We start from the raw sequence: 19,419 nt of genomic DNA on the forward strand, positions 1-19,419 counted from the left end.
CCATATGTGGTGAATTTGTGGCTGCATAATTAGGCCTATCACCATGAGTCCCAACTAGATTAATTGTCTACATTGCTCCCACTCTAATTGGGTAGAGTAGATATGGCGTCATCTGGGCTCTGAATACAGTAACTGACCCAGAAAGGAGCAGGGGCCAGCACACTGAAGAGAAAGTATGTGTCTATAGGCGTATCACTAAGTCCACAATTTTTATACAGCTGGTAGATGTACAAATACGATCGGCGAGAGCCGTTACCAGGGTTCGTTCTGCAGCTGGGCTTAGGGGTTGGTGTGCCAGTTGATGTTAGGAAAGACATTTGATTCTCTGGACCCTCAAAATGCCTCCCCACTCCCTTTCGGCATGGCTAGCAGGGAGCACGCAGGTAGCCCAGCTGAATGCCAGACCTATGGAAATCAGCTAGTGACGTCAGGTGCAGGGGACATGAAGAGTGTGGTTGGTAACATTCTTCTGAGAAGCTCTAAAACAGCTATTGGTTGCTTTGATAACAGCAGTAGAGAGGTTGATCATCTTCCTGGAGCACACATCCAGGATGCGGCAGACAGCTTCCCAACCCTTATTAAAATGAGTGACTGCTACCAACTTCGCATTCATCAGGACACAAACAAATCCTGCCAGAAAGAACCTAGTAACAGTACTAAAGAGTTCAGAGTCTTGGGCGAAACGCCTAGGACCTTAGGGGCACCGGTAATAGCTTCATCACTGCTGCTGTTAAAAGTAAGGACTTCAGGGAGGGAAAAAAAAAGCGCAGTTGGGAAATGAACAGCTGGGTAGGGAGATGGTGTCTGAGGATGGGATTTAGATTTCTGGATCTTGCCTTAAAACATAAGAACAACAACTCCATGCCCAGTGATGAAGCAGACCAAGGACCGGCAGGAATGGATTTGCCTAGCCCTAGAGTCTTTTCTTTCCAATCAGAAGGGCTTTAAAATGAAGGAGGCACAAAGGGAGGAGGAAACTACCCACTTATATTTACAAGTCAGATACCTTAGAAAATAGGAAGTATAGGTAGAATAGTGAGCAGCTAAGTGGTGCACCGGATAGAGTACCAGGCCTGGAGTCAGGATGACCTGAGTTCAAATCCAGTGTCAGGCACTTACTAGCTGTGTGACCCTGGGCAAATCACTTCACCCTGTTTACCTCCATTTCTTCATCTGTAAAATGAGCCGGAGAAGAAAATGGCACACACCTTCAGTATCTTTGCCAGGAAAACCCCAAATGGGGTTAAAAAGAGTCAGGCACAACTGAACAACAGCAACAGGAAGACTACGAAGACATATCCCCAAATTCACTGGAGACAAAATCCAGGAAAGGAGCCAACAATAAAGCTATGGCTCTGGGGCAAGGAAACAAATCCGGAATCGTAAACATCACTGAGGTATGTGATGAGACCCCTGACTGGAGTATGGCTCAGGAAGAAAATACTTTATTCAGAAGAAATAAAATACATAAAAGAAAGGTTAGAGTAGCATTGTAGAGTAAGAGGATATACGGTGGAAATTATAAAATCTTTGTGAATGGGGTGTAGAAATGACTTCCATTTAAGAATTCGTGATAGAGAGGAAAGGAAAGCCTAGAACAGTTTGATATGAACCATAAATATGAAATAAACAAATATGAATAAATATAAAATAAACAAACCATAAATATGAAATAAACAAGATTTCAAAAGGCTCAGCAAGAAGTTAGGTAGGTTCCTATGGACTAAAATTCTCAAAGAAAGTAAACCTCAAGATGACACAAAGAAAAATAATGACAATAAGAAGAAAGATTGGAGAAGGGCAAAAAGGGAGGGAGCCAGTGAAGTATGCAAACCATAGACCAATGAGCTTGACTTCAGTTTATTATTAAAGGGATGGTTAGTGAACATTTTGGAAGAAACGCTGTAATCACAATAAGATCCAACTTCATCAAGAATAGGCCAGACTAGACCTTCTTTTTTGGCATGGTTACCAGAATCATAGCTCTGAAGCTGGAAACCATCTTGCCCAAGATCACAGTAGGCATCAGAGATGAAATGTGAACCTAAGTCTTGTCCTAGACAGTTAGATCAGGACAGTGGTATACTAGAAAAAAGGGTTACCTAGATTTTAGCAAAGAATGTGATATTCTCATATATCATTCTCATGGAAAGATGATTGTATAAAATTTCTCCATTCAGGTATGGCAAGATATGAGATAGATGATAGTATAAATAGATGAATTCAGACCTGATTGAATGGATGGACCCAAAGAGTACTCATTAATGGTTGGAAGGAGTTTTCTAGTAGAGGGGCCCAGAGATCTCTGGCCTGATGCTATTTAACCATTTTATCTGTGACTTGGTAGGATGAACAGTTAACACATGCATAAGTTAGTATCCCTAAAGATACTGTCCAGCTTCAGGGTTGGACACTGGACTGAATCTAATAAGATGAAATTCAATAAGAATCAAAAAATAAACTTCACAAGAAGAAGATTGGCAAAGCATGGCTAGACAGCGGTTCAGAAAATGACTTGGGAAGTTTTAGTAGGCCACAGTAGCTCAGTATGAGTCAATAATGTGATATGGCCATGGTTAGACTGCATCAGGAATATTGTGGTTAGTTCTGGGGACTACATTTTAGGAAGGCCACTAATAGGCTGGAGAGGGTTCAGAGGAAGACAGTGAAAATGGTGTTGGGCCTCAATGTCATATGAAAATCATTGAAAAGACCTAGGAATTTTTCCCCTGGAGAACACAAGACTCAGGAAGCTCAAGGTAACTGTCTTCAAGTATTTGAAAAGCTGTCATATAAAAGAAGGACTAAAATTGTTCTGCTTGATCCCAGGAGGCCATACTAAGAACAAGGTTAAAAGCTGCAGAGAGGCCAGTATAGGGAATGTAATATATAAGGGGAAACTTTCCAACAGTTGGAACTCTCAAAGAGTGAAATGCTCTCAACAGGCAGCAGGTTCTCCCTCACTGTTGGACCGCTGGGGAAAGGTAGATAGTCATGGCTTGTTAGAAAGATAAAGAGGATTCTCGTTCAGGTATGGATTGCATTACGTTGTTTTTGAGATCCTTCTTAACTATGAGACTCTGTGGACTAGGCTCCAGGCCTGGCAAGGGACTGGCCCTAAACAGGCCTGTGTATTTGGTCCAAGAGAATTCCCTCTCTTCACTTCCTTCTCTTGTCTTTAAAGAGAAGAGCCAAGTCAGGTGAGATGATGAGCAAGGGAAGTAAGATTCAGCCATTCATCCATTAGTCCACCAACATAGCTGTTTGTCATGCTTTGCCTGCTCTAGGCTTACTGGAGAAGAAAAAGGACAAAACATGATTATGTCCTCAGAGAACTCACTGTGTTGAAGAGACAGAAATGATGCACATGAAACAATTTTTGAAAAATGTAAGTATGTATGTATATATATAAATATACATATGTATGTATGTATTTCCAGTGCACTAAAGGGACCCTGATTCCTCTAACACCCCTAAGGGTGTGAATTCTAGCAAGTTTGAAAGTCTGGATATAGGCCCAGCCACAGACTTGTCGCAATATTTCTCTTCTCTAAGGAACAGCTTAGCTAAATCCAGAAAGGTTCATCACCAGCTTGGCCTTAGGATTTTCAGCCCCAGCAGTTTTCCAAGATCTTCTACTAAGTTGTAGAGGGGTTAGATTCTATATTAATCAAGGAGTACCAACACTGATGAAATCACAGCTTGCTGAAGTTTATAAATAGACTCACACATACATGAATGAGGATGGGGCCTAACCCTGTTTTCATTGGTAATAGGGCATTTCATTGAAGAACTTCCTTTACTAGTACAAGTTAACACTTTCTCTTCAACTCACAGTTTTGGGGAGTCGTCTGAGGCACTGAGAGGTTAAGTGACTCCCCTGGGCTCACAAAGTTGAGATGTTTGAGGCAGGAATCAAATCCAGGTCTTCCTGCCTCAAGGTTAGATCTCTCTTCAGTGTACCAAGCTTGTCACTTGCATGCATGCCTGCAGACACACAGCATACCAAAAATCTTAATGCAGTTTTAACTTGTAGTGGCTTAAATATATATGTATGTATTTAGGGGTGAGTGTAGGGTATGTGTGTAGGGTGTGCCGAAAGTTTTTAAGCTGGCTTAAAATTGCACTAAGACTTTTGGCACACACTATATGCACACCCACATGCATATGCATACTTAAATACACAATCTTATATATAAGAATACTACTACATGATTCTGAAAGGCAGTGAATAGCAGATAGAGTACTAGATTTAGAATCAAGAGGGTCAGGTTCAAATCCTTTGTCTAACACTTATTAGCTGGGCGACTGTAAGAAAGTCACTGCCCCTAACTGAGCCTTAGTAATTTCACCTATAAAATAAAGATACTAATACTTGTAGTACTTACCTCACAGGGTTGTCGTGAGGGCTCAAATGAAATTTTGTATGAAAGTGCTTTGCAAAATTTAAAGCACCCTATAAATCTAAGTTAGCATTATCATTATGTAGTTATCTGTTATGCTGTATGCTTAATGGTCATAGAAACCCCAAGGGCAGTGGAGAGGCTTCAGACACCCTTACTTTCTAGTTTCTCAGTTTACTCACTTCCCATGATCTACAACCCCACCTGACCCACACTCAAAGATGGTCATACACTTGATCTTGCCATCACCCACAAATACACAGTTTCCATGTTCATGAACTGTCAAATTCCCTTGTCAGATCACAACTCCAGACAGTTCTTTGTCCACACTGTGTCCTCTAGTCTCTCAGTTCTCTTCCAGGTCATCACTCCTGCACTAGCTAGGCTCTCCTTTGCTCGTCTTGACCCCTTAGTGAACCAGCTCAGCTTTACACTGTTCAGTTAAGTCCCTTGCTCCCTTATCATATCGCCATTCTTGCTCTGCCAAGCGTTAGCCTCCGATCACTCCAACAGTCCACTGCCTTCATTTCTGCATACATGCTGCTGAGCAAAGGTGGAAAAAATCACACAATCGTGATTCTGACTGAATCTACTACAAATGTATGTTACATAACTCCAACTAGACCCTCACCAGCTAAGCATTCCTTTTACACTTCCCTTATTGACTCACTTTTTCACTCACTGCAGTATCTCTTCCAGACCTTTTATCCCTCCTCAGACCTCTCATGGCTTCCCCTGCCTCTCACCCTATCAACTGAGAACCATGACTCTTATTTTACAAAAAAAAAGTTGAATCATTTGATGAGAGCTCCTTTCTTTCTTCTCCTCCTTATTTCACATTATCCAGATGGCCTTTGCCACTGTCGTCTTCTTTATCCTTCTCTCACATAATGAGGTAACCCTTCTCCCTGCCAAGGCAGACCCTTTTCCATGCACAAGTGATCCTATTCCATCCCTTGTTTTCCTGCAGATTGCTCCCTCTATCATTCCCACTCCCTCACTAAGCTTCGTTCTCTCCTTGTCTACTAGCTGCTTCCATACTGCCTACAAACATGCCCATGTCTCCTCTGTCCTCAAAAAATCCTCCCTTGTTCCATCTATCCCTCCTTGCTATCCTCCTATATTTCTCCTGCCTTTTGTGGCTACACTCTTTGAGAAGACTACCTATAACAGGTGTCTTCACTTCCTCTCCTCTCACTCTCTTCTGAACTCTTTAGTCTGGCTTCTAACTTCACTCAGTCCTCTTCCTTCTTGACCTCTTTGTTGCCTTTGACACTGTTGATAACCCTCTTCTTGATATTCTCTTCTCTTTAGGTTTTCTGGACACTACTTTCCTCTAGTTCAACCTATCTGACCTCTCCTCGGTCTCATTTGTTTGATTCAAGTCATGCCAATTAACCATAGATGTTCACAGTGTCCGGTCCTGGGCTCTGTTCTCCTTCTATACTATTCCATGTGGTTATCTCATCAGCTCCCATGTAATAAAAATTATTATCTCTATTCTGATGATTCTGAAATCTACTTATTCAGCCCCAACCTCTGTCCTGACCTCCACTCTAGCATCTCCAGCTGTCTATTAGACATTTTGAACTGCATGTCCCAAACACATCTCAAACTCAACACATCCAAAGCTGAACTCATAATATTTCCCCAAAATACTCCCCCCTTCCTAACTTCCGCTATTACTGTCAATGGCACCACTATCCTCCCAGTCCCCCAAGCTCACAACCTAAGTGAAAATCATCCATTCTCCATTCTTCATGTCTTAACTGTTGCCAAGTCTTGCTGATGTAACATTTGCAGTATCTCTCACATACACCTCCTCTCCTGTGACACTGCCAACTGTCCCGTTGCAGGCCCTCATCCCTCAAGCCTGGACAATAACAGTACCTTCTGGTTGATCTCCCCGTTACAAGTCTCTCCCCACAGTCTATCCCCAAAATGATAAGCCTAAAATGTAGCTCTGTTGCTGTTACCCTTCTACTCAATAAACTCCAGTGGCTGCTTATCCCTCCAGGATCCAGTGTAAAATCTTCTGTTTGGAGTTCAAAGACCTTTATGACCTGCCTCTCCCTCACACCTTTCTAGTCTTCTCACACCCCCTCTGCCCATACCAGTGCGATCCAGTGACATTGGCCTCCTTGCTGTTCCTCCAACAGGTCACTCTATCTTCTAACTCAGGTCATTTTCGCTGGCTTTCCACCATACATGGAATTCTTTCTTTTCTCAACTTTGCCTCCTGGCTTCCTTGGCTTCCTTTAAGTCCCAGCTAAAACTGTACCTTCTATACATAAAAGTCATTTTTCAACCCACTTAATTCGAACTCCTTCCCTCTATTAATTATTTCCTGTGCGGGGTGTATGGGGCAGGGGTAGAGAACCTGGGGCCTTAAGGACACATGTGGCCCTCTAGGTTCTCAAGTGTGGTCCTTTGACTGAATCCAAACTCCATAGAAAAAAATCTTTTTATTAAGGGTATTTGTTCTATGAAATTTGGATTCAGTCAAAGGGCCACACTTGAGGACCTAGAGGACCACATGTGGCCTTGAGGATGCAGGTTCCCCACCACTGGTATGGGATGTTCAAGGAGGACTAGCACTTCTGTTGTGAGGGCTTGCTGAGCCCTTTTGAGGGTTGCTCATCCACCTTTGGTGTCTTCCGGGCATTTAACTCTCACCTGTGGCTCCAAGAAGCTGTAGCATGTGTAGCTGCCACACACAAGTAAACCCATCTCAGCAGATAGGCTAAACCAGGTTAAGGGTAACTGATGGGCCTCAAACCCCTTAGTGAGTTCGGGGGGCATCTACCCCAAGCATGTGAAGACTTCCCCTGACAGAGTGGATAGATAAGAAAAATTTGTTCCAATGGCCATGAAGGCCATTGAAGCAGGCACTCTGGCAAGCTTGTTCAGACGTCAAAGATGCCAGAGTCATCCACTGCCTCTCAGGCCATCACTAGCTGCTCTGACTTTTGTCTTGCCACTAGATGTCAGTGACTCTGGAAGAGAGAATGAGGCCAGTGACTTTGCACAGTTCTGCTTCGCTTAAATCCAATTCACGCATGAGTCAAGACAACACTCCATGATTCCTTGGTCCGCTTCAGAAAGAAGAGGGAAGAACAAATAACAGCAACTATTTCTTATGTATCCTATACATAACTTGTTTGTACATTGTTATTTGCTTGTTCTCTTTGAAGGCAGGGGACTATCCGTTACCTTTCTTTGTATCCCCAGTGCTTAGCACAGTGCCTGGCACATAGTAGGCACTTAATAAATATTAATTAACTGACTGTTGGGTTTGAGTAGGCCAAAGCATGCTACTAGTTAATTGTGTAGTAAGAACAATTTGTCCAGAAAAGAGAAAGTATGCTCGTCAATGGATTTGGACTCAGATCTTCCTGATTCCAGATCCCCGACTCTGTCCACTGTGCCATGTTGACAATAGTACCTTCTTTCACTAGTGGTGCAGTGAATAGACCGTTTGGCTTGGAATCAGGAATATGGCTGCAGACACTTACTAGCTGTGTCATTTCATTCTATTTGCCTTAGTTTCCTCATCTGTAAAAATGAGCTGGAGAAGGAAATGGCAAACCATTCCCGTGTCTTTGCCAAAAAAAACCCCAAATAGGGTCATGAAGAGTTGGACAGGACTGAAAAAACTGAACAACAACAATACCACTTCTATCCCCCAGGATTGTTTTGAGGAGAGTATTCTATAAAATGTAACGCTATGTAAATGCCAGCTATTGTTCTTGTTAATTATAAGAAATTGTTTTGTAGATTTAGACCCGAAAGAGACCGTAGAAGATCATCTAGTCCAACTCTTTCCTTTAACAAAACTAATAGAGGCCAAAGACGTTCAGTAACTTACCAAAAGTCTCACAGGTAGGCAGTGGCAGAGCCAGGATTTGAACCCCGTGCTCCAGTGACTGTAAACTCCAGGCTTTTTTCCATACTGTTTCTCAGTGTGCTTATACATACCTATGTCAGAAATGAAAAGATGTGTAGCAGGCAGCAGCACCTTACACATGATCGATTAATAAAGAGTTCTTAAGTCAATTTAAATTGGATTACGAGGTCAGGCAATGACCTGTTCAGCTCTCTTCAGCAGGCATTTATCCAATGCCCACAAAATATCTTCCCTCAAGGAGTTGCTTCTTGAGCTAAGCCTGGAGGTTCTAAGAGGTAGAGATGAAGGAGAGCATTAGAGGCATGGACAGCATGCCTGAGCAATAGATTGTCATGACTGAAGAACAGTTTGGGGAACAGTTTGACTAGAATATCGTGGGTAAAGGGGAAATGACTTGTAACGATGATTGGTCTAGATCAGGGCTGTCCAAAATGCAGCCCGCCTACAAGCATAGACATTCACATAAATGCTTTAGTAAAGGAAGCCGAGCTACCACAAAGCTCTCACTAAAACGACAAATCAAAATATATTTTCTATTGTTTCAATAAAAATCTAAGGTTGGACAGCCCTGGTCTAGACGAAACAGGCTAGGGCCCAATTGCTAAAGGCTTTAAATGTTTAGAGTTTGTGTTCTGGCCCAGAGGCAATTCAGAAACACTAAAACTTCTTGAAGAGGAGTGTGACTTGATAAGACCTCTGCTTTAAGAAAATCACTTTGGGTGGAGGATGGCTTGGAAAGGGGAGACACTAAAGTCAAAGAGACAAATAGTCCAGGTCAGGGATTATAAGAGACTCAACAAGTGGGTACTGTGTGAGTAGAAAGAAGGGGATGGATGTTAAACTACATGGAAGAAGGGACCCCTAAGTTAAACCTTCAGTAGATCCAGATGCTAGAATAGGGCTGTCCAACCTTAGGTTTTTATTGAAACAATAGACAATATGTTTTGATTTGCCATTTTAGTGAGAGCTCTGCTGTAGCTCGGCTTCCTTTACTAAAGCAGTTATGTAAATTTCTATGCTTGTAGGCAGGCCTCATAAATCGCATGTGGGCCGCATTTTGGACAGGCCTGTGCTAGAATATGATGAGACCAGCTTTAGCTTAAAAAACATCATTTGATCCATCTACTACTGCTAGCTGTTGTCCCATATCTCCCCCTTTTGTAGCTAAATTCCTTGTAGAGGCCATCTATATTCACTGCTTCTCACTTCTTTTGAATTCTCTGCAAGATGGCTTCCAGCCTCATGATTCATTTGAAACAGCTCTTTCAAAAGTTACTAATGATCTCTTAATTGCCAGATCTAATGGCCTTTTCTCAGTCCTCATCCTTCTTGACCTCTCTGCTGCCTTTGACAGTGTTGATTACCTTCTTTTCCTTGATACTCCCTTCTCCCTGGGTTTTCATTACACTGCTGTATCCTAGTTCTCCTCCTGTCTCTCTGACAGCCCCTTCTCACTGTCCTTTTGCTGGATCTTCATCCAAGTCACACTTACTAGCCATGGGCATTCCCAAAAGCTCTCTCTTGGGTCCTCTTCTCTTTTGCCTCAGTACTATTTCACTCTGATCTCATCAACTCCAGTAGATTCAGGTATCTCTGTACAGATATTCTCAGATCTGTTTATCAGGCTAAACCTCACTCCTGACCTCCAGTCTCACCTCTCCAACTACCTATCAGACGTCCTATATAGGTCTGTCTGAAACTAAACTCATTATCTTTCCCCCCAAACCCTCCCCTCTTCTTACCCTCCTGTTACTGTCAAGGGAGGGTATCCTCATCCTTGCATTCACCCAGGCTCACAACTTGCGTGTCATTCTAGTTCCAATCTGTTGCTAAAGCCTGTTAATTTTACCTTCATAATATCTTTCATATACTTCCCATCTCTTATGCAACCAGCACGCTGGCCCAGGCTTTCACCATCTCACTCCTAGACTACTGTAGTAATCTTCTGGTTGGTCTCCTTGCCTCAGGTCTCTCTCCCCTTTCCACTCAGCTGTCAAAGTAATCTTCTAAAAACACGGGTCTGACCATGTTAACTCACCCCTTTTCCCCTCGAATAAACTTTAGGATCAAATCTGAAATCCTCTGTCTGACTTTTAAAGTCCTTCATAATCTATCCCCTTGCTACCTTTTGAGTCTTTTTACACTTTACTCCCTTCCACATCCTCTGCAATCCAATGACACTGGCCTCCTGGCTGTTGCTTGCACATGACATTCCATCTCTGGACTTTGGGTATGTTCATTGGCTGTCTTCCATACCTGGAACTCTCTCCTTCTTTATCTTCACCTCCTGGCTTCCCTATCTTCCTTCCAGTCCTTACTAGTCCTTTGTTCTGCAGGAAGTCTTTTTTAGTCATCCTTGATCTTAATGACTTTCCTCTGAAGTTAGCTCCAATTTATCCTGCATAGATCTTATTTGCACATAGTTTTTTGCATATTGCTTCCCCCACTTGAGGATGAGTCCTTGAGAGTAGGGACTGGATTTGGGTTTGGTTTTTTTTTTTAATGTTCTTTATATCCCTAGTACTTAGCATAGTCCCTGGCATATAATATGCACTTAACAAATGCTTGTTGACTTACTGACTGAGTTTAGCAGAAGGTATCTTGAATTTGAGGCAGTGGTTACTCTGGAAAGAAGGCTGGGAAGGGGGGGAGATAAAGGGAAGATGACATTAGATTGTGAGAGTCTTGAAAACCAGGTTGAGAAGTGTTTCTTTGCTATGATAGGCAGCCTGTGAAGGTGCTTGAGGGGATAAAATCCTCCTAAACTAATATCCTGCCCACCAGGCCTAGGGATATGGAGATAGAGGGATGGAGAATGAGGGGTGGGTGGGATTAGCCAATCCTAGACTTGGGAAGCAAGGATGCAGAGAATCGGTTTAGGGAGTTATTTGGCCCCAAACCAAGCAAGGTAGTTGGTGTTTACTGAAAGAGAGAAACACAAGAAGCTGTGGACAATTATTTTAAAATATTCCAATTTGGATGAAAATATAAAAGAGATATTTAGAATATTTATTCTATTAGTAGAAGTGCTTACTGCGTCACTTTCAGCGTGTCAAAAAAGCATTCTCTTACACATGATGGATAGCAGCTTGTAATTATATATGGGAGGAAATTGCTGAGCAGGCCATATTTAACTTGGGAGGAGAAGTAGCAGCCTGGGCCTTTGAGGGTTAATTTTATTCTCTAAATAATATAAAAAGTGCTGAGTCTATGCCTTTTGCCTGAAGTAGAAGTCTTCAAATGGGCCCCAGAGAGTTTATAATATTCTACTGAATCAAGTGAAATTGTTAACCTTGCTTCATAAAGCGATGGCTTGTTAAAGATGCGTGGTCCCTTTTCTGGTGAATAATTTAGGATAGGAGTAAATCTCAGATCATTCAGTGTTTCTGTGTCCAAGCTGCCGACCCATCTGCCTTCAGCACCAGGGGGAAGGGAGCTTAGCAGCCTGTGCTGGGGTAAATGAACTGGTCTGCTCCCCTCCCCAGTCCCTTGTTGGCCATATAGACTTAAATGCCTGGTTCCAGTGTCCACTTTGGTGCCCTCCCCCACACTGTGCTCCAGTGAAGAGGCTCCTTCCCTGATTTTATTATAACCCTATAAGCGAAATCCATTATGATTTATAATTTATCATGTACTGTTGCCAGGGGCTCATCTTAAGTACTTTTTAGAATTTCTTCCAGGACTTTGGGGAAGACAAAGCCCAACCTTTGACCAACCAGTGGGCCTTGGCCAGAGGGGACCCCTCCCTGCTGCCCCCAGTTGAAGGTGATGAGTTTTTAATGAAAATTCTCCTTGTTCTACCAAGCAGGAGTGTCCATCTTGTGTTGTCATTAATAATGAATGAGAAGTGACGGTAAGAGTGTTCTTGTTCTCCAGCACTCCCTTCTAAGGCCCCAGTGAAGCAAGCATTCAGAAGCCAAGAGTCTCTGAGCTAAAGAAAAGATCACCTTTTAGAAATTAGTTCTCATTCTCCAGATGCCCACATACTGGGTCATGTAATAACAAGGTAGCACAGTCATGTAATACTTTTACCTTTTTCCTAGTTCTTTTTTATCTGTCATCTTGGCAGCCTTTGAAGGTAGGCAAGTCTGAAATTATCGCCCCCCTTTTAAAGTTTGAGAAACTGAGGCACAAAGAGTTACTGTGTTAGGTGTCATGGAGTGAGTCAGTGGCAGATCCCTGACCTCCTAATTGTAGTCCAAAGATATCACAGTGAGACTTGCCGTGCTAGATTAGTGTTTTGCCAGAGCAAAAACCACCAGTAGCATGGCACCTAACTAATGTTAGAAAAAGAACCACTGAGGTGTGGGCCAGGAAGCTAACATTTTGTCTCCCTTCATACTAGACCGTAATACTTGGGACATGCTAGAAATGTCCAAGAAGAAGAACTCAGAAGTATTTGTTTTCCTTTTATATCCCTCAAACCTAGTATAGTATCCTGTACATAGTGGATGCTTAATAAAATGATACCATATTTATAAAGTGCCTTACAAACTTTAAAGTGTTATATTAATGCTAGCTATTGCTATTGGTGGTGGTGGTGGTGGTGGTTTGGATTATCCTGGATAGATCTTCTCCCCTTGGGCAGTCTTCCTTCAGAGTGGTATAATTGGTTTTCTAGATTTGTCCCGAAGTCCTGGTGTGGTAGGAAGACAACGTATAACATTGTGATACAGTGAAAAGAGTATTTAGAGGCAAAAGCCTTCAATTCGGATCTCTCCTTTGTTACTTACTGCTGGGGCAGCCTTAAACAAATCATCTCACCTCTTCCCATATCGACTGTAAAATCCTAAAGGGTAGAGACTGTTTCATTTCGTCTTTGTCTCCCTAGTACTTAGCACAGAGTAGGCGCTTAGCAAATGAAGATCAATTCTAGGCCCCGGTTTCTTCTTCTGTAAAATGAGGAACTTGGGTTAGATGACCTCTATGGTCAATTCTAAATCTAAATCTTCACCAGTTGTTAGCCTTGGCTCTTGTTTAATTTTTGTTTTTGTTCTGTTTTACTTTATACATAACAATAATAATAATAAAATAAATAATAAATGCTAATTGAATACCATGTTTCGCAGATTTCCCAGACTGTCAAGTAAAAGCTACCTCTTCATGTGGGCTGAGACCTAGTGGGTAACAGGCACAACCCTCCCTTCACCTTCAACTTCCCTGCTCACGCTACTGTTGTCAGGTCCTCCTGCCTTCAGTGTGCCTAGGCAGAGGCTAAAGGGATATCCACTGTTATTTTTCACTCCTGTGCGGACTGAAAGAGACAAGGAAGTAATAATATGTTAGCAGAGACTGGTTCAATTCAACAAACTTTAAGTTTATTTAAACTTAAGTACCTAAGGACCTGCTGTGAGCCAGCAAAATGGCTCAGTAGATGAGCAATGGGCCTCAAGTCAGAAAGAGCTGAGTTCAGATCTGCCCTCAGTCACTTTAGCTTTGTAACCCTTGGCAAATCACCTAATCTCTGTCTTTCTCAATTTCCTCATCTGTAAAATGAGGATATTAATAACACTTACCTCCCAGTGCTTTTGTACAGATAAAATGAAAAAATTTTGCAAAGCATTTTGCAAAACCTAAAGATTTTGTATATATGTATATATATGCATATATATAAATAATATATATGTGCTATTATTATCATTATGTGCAAGACATGGTGCTATGCACTACAGAGATGAAGACAATGGTAGAACAGTTGCTATCTTCAAGGACCTTTCATTCAAAAAATTGCCAGGACCCAAAAGAAATCAAATATCAAATCAAAGGAGAACTAGAAGATCCTGACATTCTCTTTTCTATGCTCTGTCAGAGATAGTTTCCTTGGTATCTGAGGGAGCAGTTATTTGGAGCAGCAGCCATTGGTTCCCCTTCCCCTTGTGATCCCAGAGAAAAATAGCCCTGTTGGTGGATTGAGGCCCCCCCCAAGAGAAGTCATGGGCTCATCCCTTTGTCATGGATCCAGCTCTTTCTTCCATCATAACATGTGCTACTGCAAAGTACAGCTCTGCTGAGGGACTAAGCCATTAGGGAATCCTGTCACAGAATTATTCTTCATCCTTGTACCTACTTTCATCTCATGTGGCCTACCGTCCTACCTAGCTCTTATTCTATCAGATCAAAATATATCATCAGAACTTTAGATTAGCACCTACTGGGTTTCGTGGGGTGCTCTAAGCTCAAGTAAGAGACCATAAGAGTAATCCCCTTTACATCATTGACAGCAGTTGGCATCCCCCGCTTTGGTTGATTATCTCTAATGATGGGGAATGCATTATTTCCCTAAGCAAGACTATTTTACTTTGGGTTAGCTAGAATTTTTAGGAAATTCTTCCTTATTTGGACTTGATATCTCCTTCCCTGTAACTCACCCCTCCTCCCACCCCTCCCAATTTATCCTAATTCTGTCTTTTGAGGCCAAGCATAAGTCTAATTCTTCTTCCCCATGACAGTCTTCATATTATTATTTAAGGTCCCTTCCAGATCAAAATCCAGGAATTTGCATAGTGTAAAAATTTGCATATTCACAATTCTTTCCCCATCATCAGACAAGAGAACACTTCCAGAAACATTAAATTGACTTCATGTAAGTTTTCTGTTAAACAGACTAGACCTAAATTCTTTCCATCCCTTGTTTCTTAGAATCCCAGAGTTGAAAAGGACCTTGGAAGTTATCCAGCCTTTAATCTATATCAAAACAGAAATTCCCTTCACAAGTGGGTCAGTCTAGTCTCTGCTTCAAGACCTCCGATAATAAGGATCTTCCACTATTTACAGATGCAGCCTACCTCACTTTCGGATGGTTCAGATTGTTGAGAGGTTTTTTCCCCTAAAAAGTTAAAATCTATTCCTCTAATCCCTTCCCTTTAGTCTTTGTTTGAGGAACTAGTTTAGTACAGCAAAAAAGCAGAGTTGATTTAAAAACAGAAGATGAGTGGGAAACACTCCCATAAGGAGAGAAAGATATTCTCAAATGGGATATGGGGACCTTACAATGGGTAGAATCTGCAGAGTTTTAGTACTTAAAGAGACCTACCTCTGAGGGAATGTGTCTCTATGGAGAGCACCCTGTTTCAGGAGAAGGAGATTCAGAGCTCCTACCTAGGGACAACTGATACCCAGAAGGGTAAGAGGGTATGGAGCCAGAGGAAAGAAAGGGAAATTTTACTTAACTGAGAGAAAAAAAGAGGGAAAGATTAGTTAATTAGCTAAAAGGGAGCAATAAGTTAAGATCTGGGCTGTAGTACTGGCTGTGCTACTGACTGGCTCTATGACCCTGGGCAAGTACCTTACCCTCTCAGAGCCATCCTCCACAGAGAACCCCTGGTCCCTCTCAGCTTATGTTGGGAGATTGAATAACAACACAGCCCATGAAAATGTAATGTCAATTGAATGAGAATTTATTAAATACCTGTTGCTTGCCAGAAATGCATTCTATTAGTAGTAAATAATATATATGCAAATAAGTAAATACAAAATAAATACAAAGTCATTGGAGAGGAGAGGCACTGGCCACTGTGAGAATCAGGAAAAGCCTCCAATAGAAGGGGACATTTGAGCTGATTCTTGGAGGGAGTGAGGGACCTCAAGAACCAGAAATGGGGGAAGAAAAGCATGCTAGGAAGGGGGCATGTGGAATATCAGGCTTGGGGAAACACCAGGTAGACCAGATTGGCTGGAACATGGGGACTCCATAGAAAGGTCTGATTGTGAAGTTCTTTAGCTGGGAAACAGATAATGCTTGTATCTTCTCCTAGAGGCAAGGGGATCATAGATTTGAAAATCTAAGTTACTTTAGAGTCCATTGAGTCCATCTCCTTTTTTTTTAATATCTATTTGAAGAAAGTGTGTCACACAGTGGCATAACTTGCCCAGACAGCTACATAAAGCTACTTGAGCAGAGAAATGACATGAACAGACCTATATTTTAGGACTGTAAATCTGGTAGCTGGATGGAGAATAGATTACATAGGGGAGATGATAAAGATAGGAAGATCATTTAAGAAGCTATTGTGTGAGAGATGTTGTGGAGGTAGAATGGACATAAAGATACCTGATTAGATATGGAGGCAGAGGAAGAGAGTAGAGTTAAAGATGACTTCTGTTTTGGGCACCTGGTTGACCAGAGAATGGTTAGGAAGAAGAATAAATTTAGAGGAAAACACAACACATTCCCTTTTGGACGTGTTGAGTTTGAGATACTTATGGGACATCCATCTGGATGTCCATCAAGCCAATCAGTGATGCGGGATTGGAGTTGAGGAAAGATAAAAACTGTATACATAGTTTTGGAAGCTGTCTGCAGAGAGATGATCATTGAACCCGTGAGAACTGATGAGATCACCAAAAGAGTCCATAGGAAGAAGGAAAAACTGGTACAGAGTCCTGGAGTACATTCAGCAAGAGAAAGTGGGACAGAAAGCAGTGAAGACTCAGACAGTTAGGAGAAGAACCAGAACAGAGCTGTGCCATATGGTGCAGGGAGAAGCCTGTGTGCAGGAGGGAGAGTGGTCAACAGTGTCAGAAGTTATAAGGAGGTTGAGGAGCGTGAAGACCGAGAAAAGACCGTTTCCTTTTTCAGTTAAGAGACTGTTGGTGACCGCAAAGAGAACACCGGGGTGAGAGGGGAGTCGGAAGCCAGACTGCAAGGAGTGAGTATGATATGGGAAAGTGGAGGTAACAAGTGTAGATGACTTTTTATAGGAGTTTGTGAAAAGGAGGAGAAATTACAAGATGATAGCTTGAAGGAATGGGAGGACCAAATGAAAGTTTTTATCGGATGAAGAGCTCTGAACATATTTTTAGGTGGCAGAGGAGGAGGCTGTGGAGAAAGGAGTTGGGATCCAGGGGCATAAGTAGAAGGTTTGGCCTTAATAAGGAGAAGAACATCTTTTCCTGCAAGACTAGAGCAAAGAAGAGAGATGAGATTTGAGTTGTAGAATTAGGGCTGTCAGGTCTGAAATGAGATCTTCTCTTGAGAGCGAGCAAATGGTGAGGGTCGCATGAGGAGAGACAAGAAGGTTTGAACCGTACACTGAGGAGGGTTGCAGGGAGTTTAATGTAGGAAGAGTAAAAGGCCTGTCATGTAACAGTGAGAACCCAGTGACTGGATGACACAATTGTGACCTGCTCTAGCAGAACACTGGTAGGATCAGAGAAGGCAGGACAAGCCAATGTTGGTGTTTAGAAACATGAACAGGAGGGAGAGGAGAAGCTCAAGAATAAAACTTGAAGAAACAAAGGAAAACAATCCCAATGAGGGGGGAAAATGAGAGTTGTCTGAAAAGACAGATGTACTCAGTACTAGTGATGTACACCAACTAACTTAGATTTTTAAAAGAAGTATATAGAAGACAGAATCAAGACGAGGTTACAAAGAATGAATATAAGAGTAAGGCATGGTCTTGTAAAAATAGTGTCAGAAAAGCTGACATTCAGAATGAGCTGAGGCTGGTCAGGAAAGCAAAAGAAAACCACAAGTAGCCTTGTTGAGCCTAGTGTCATGAACCTGATGAGGGACACAAGGTCAGCATATTCTCTGTGAAGATACACCCAATAAATAATCAAAATTATTTTGATAAATGTATTAACATTAAAAACAAAATAATAAAATAAAAGCTTTTTATTTCCCTTATCTAGAGCCTGCACAGTCATAAGATTTAATTGGAATGATTAAGATCAATGATTAAAATCAGTGATTAGAGATCATCTCAACCACCCGCCTCACTTTACAGTTAAAGAAACTGAGCAGTGCCTCCTCTTTTTCACCTACTAAAGCTTTTAAGACCTCTGACAGGTAACAGAGGATGAATATAAGGCCATGGCGTGCTCCTATCAGAACAGTAGCAGGAATGATAATGCTCAAAATGAACTGAGGCTTTTGAGGAAAGGCAGAATTTTTAGCTCTGTTAGGAGAAAAAGGAGGCTCAGAGGTGGGATAGGACTTGGGGTGGATGAGATGATAATCGCTGACAGCAGAGAGAAGGCCAGGCTGCTCAGTGCTTCCTTTGTTTCTGTTTTCTCTACCAAGAAGAACGACCTTACGCTGGAAATGATCCAAGGTAAATAAGAACATAGGAAGAGAGCATCTTGCTACTTTTGATGAATTCAAGTCACCTGGCCCAGATAAACTGTAGTACAGGATGAACCGGCATGTGCGATCGCTGAGCCATTATCACTAACATTTGAAAGACCTTGGAAAATGGGAGAGGTGCCACAGAATTGGAGGACAAATGTTGATCAGATTTCCAAAAAGGGCAGAAAACAGTGTGCAGAGCACTGGACTTACAGTCAAGAAGATAAGAGTTCAAGTTCTCAGACATTTACTTGTGTGACCCTGGGCAAGTCATTTAATCTCTACTTGCCTCAGTTTCCTCATCTTTAAAGTGGAGATAATGATAGCACCTAGCTCCAGTTTATAGTGAGTATAAAAGTTGATAACATTTGTTTGTTATTATGTAGGCCAGTAAGGTTGGCTTCAGTTCCTTAGCAAATTCTAGAACAGATTAAATCAACAAGCATTTATTAAGCACCTACTGTGTGCCATTAAAGAAATGATTGGTGAACATCTAGAAAAGGAAGCAGTGATTACAAAGAGTCAGCTTGACTTCACCAAGAATAGGTCATGCCTAACTAACCTCCATTGTCTTTTTAGGGGAAGTAATGCAATGGAAATAATTTAACTAGATTTTTAGAGAAGATTTTAATGTACCTCACGCTATTCTGGTGGAGAAGATTTGGATTGAATGATAATACAGTCAGATCAGTTCAGAACCGGTTGGTTAACTGACTTGACTCAAAGAGTTTCTATTAATGTTTCAGTGTCACTATGGCAGGAAATCTTCAGCAGAGAACCCTAGGCAACTGTGTGCTGGACCCTGTGCTGTTTAAAATTTTTGTCGATGAGCATGCCAATCATTTTTGCTGATAACACAAAGCTTAGGAGATAACTAATACAGTGGATGACCAAGTCAGGATCCAAAAGAATATTGACAGACTAGAGCATTGGATTAAATCTAATATTGCTGCTGTGTTTAAATATTTGAAGGGCTGTGGAAGAAGGATTTGAGTTGTTCAGTTTGACCCCAAAGGGTAAGTTCAGGAGCAATGGGT

At 41.8% G+C, this 19,419-nt stretch overlaps 1 protein-coding gene across 2 annotated transcripts in view; it reads left to right on the plus strand.

The window, feature by feature from the left end:
• ZC3H3 (zinc finger CCCH-type containing 3) overlaps window positions 1-19,419 on the plus strand; it is a 525,055-nt gene that overhangs the window by 453,777 nt on the left and 51,859 nt on the right. The window lies entirely within an intron of this gene.

The sequence above is a fragment of the Trichosurus vulpecula genome, chromosome 1, assembly GCF_011100635.1.
Source record: "Trichosurus vulpecula isolate mTriVul1 chromosome 1, mTriVul1.pri, whole genome shotgun sequence".
Taxonomy (NCBI): domain Eukaryota; kingdom Metazoa; phylum Chordata; class Mammalia; order Diprotodontia; family Phalangeridae; genus Trichosurus; species Trichosurus vulpecula.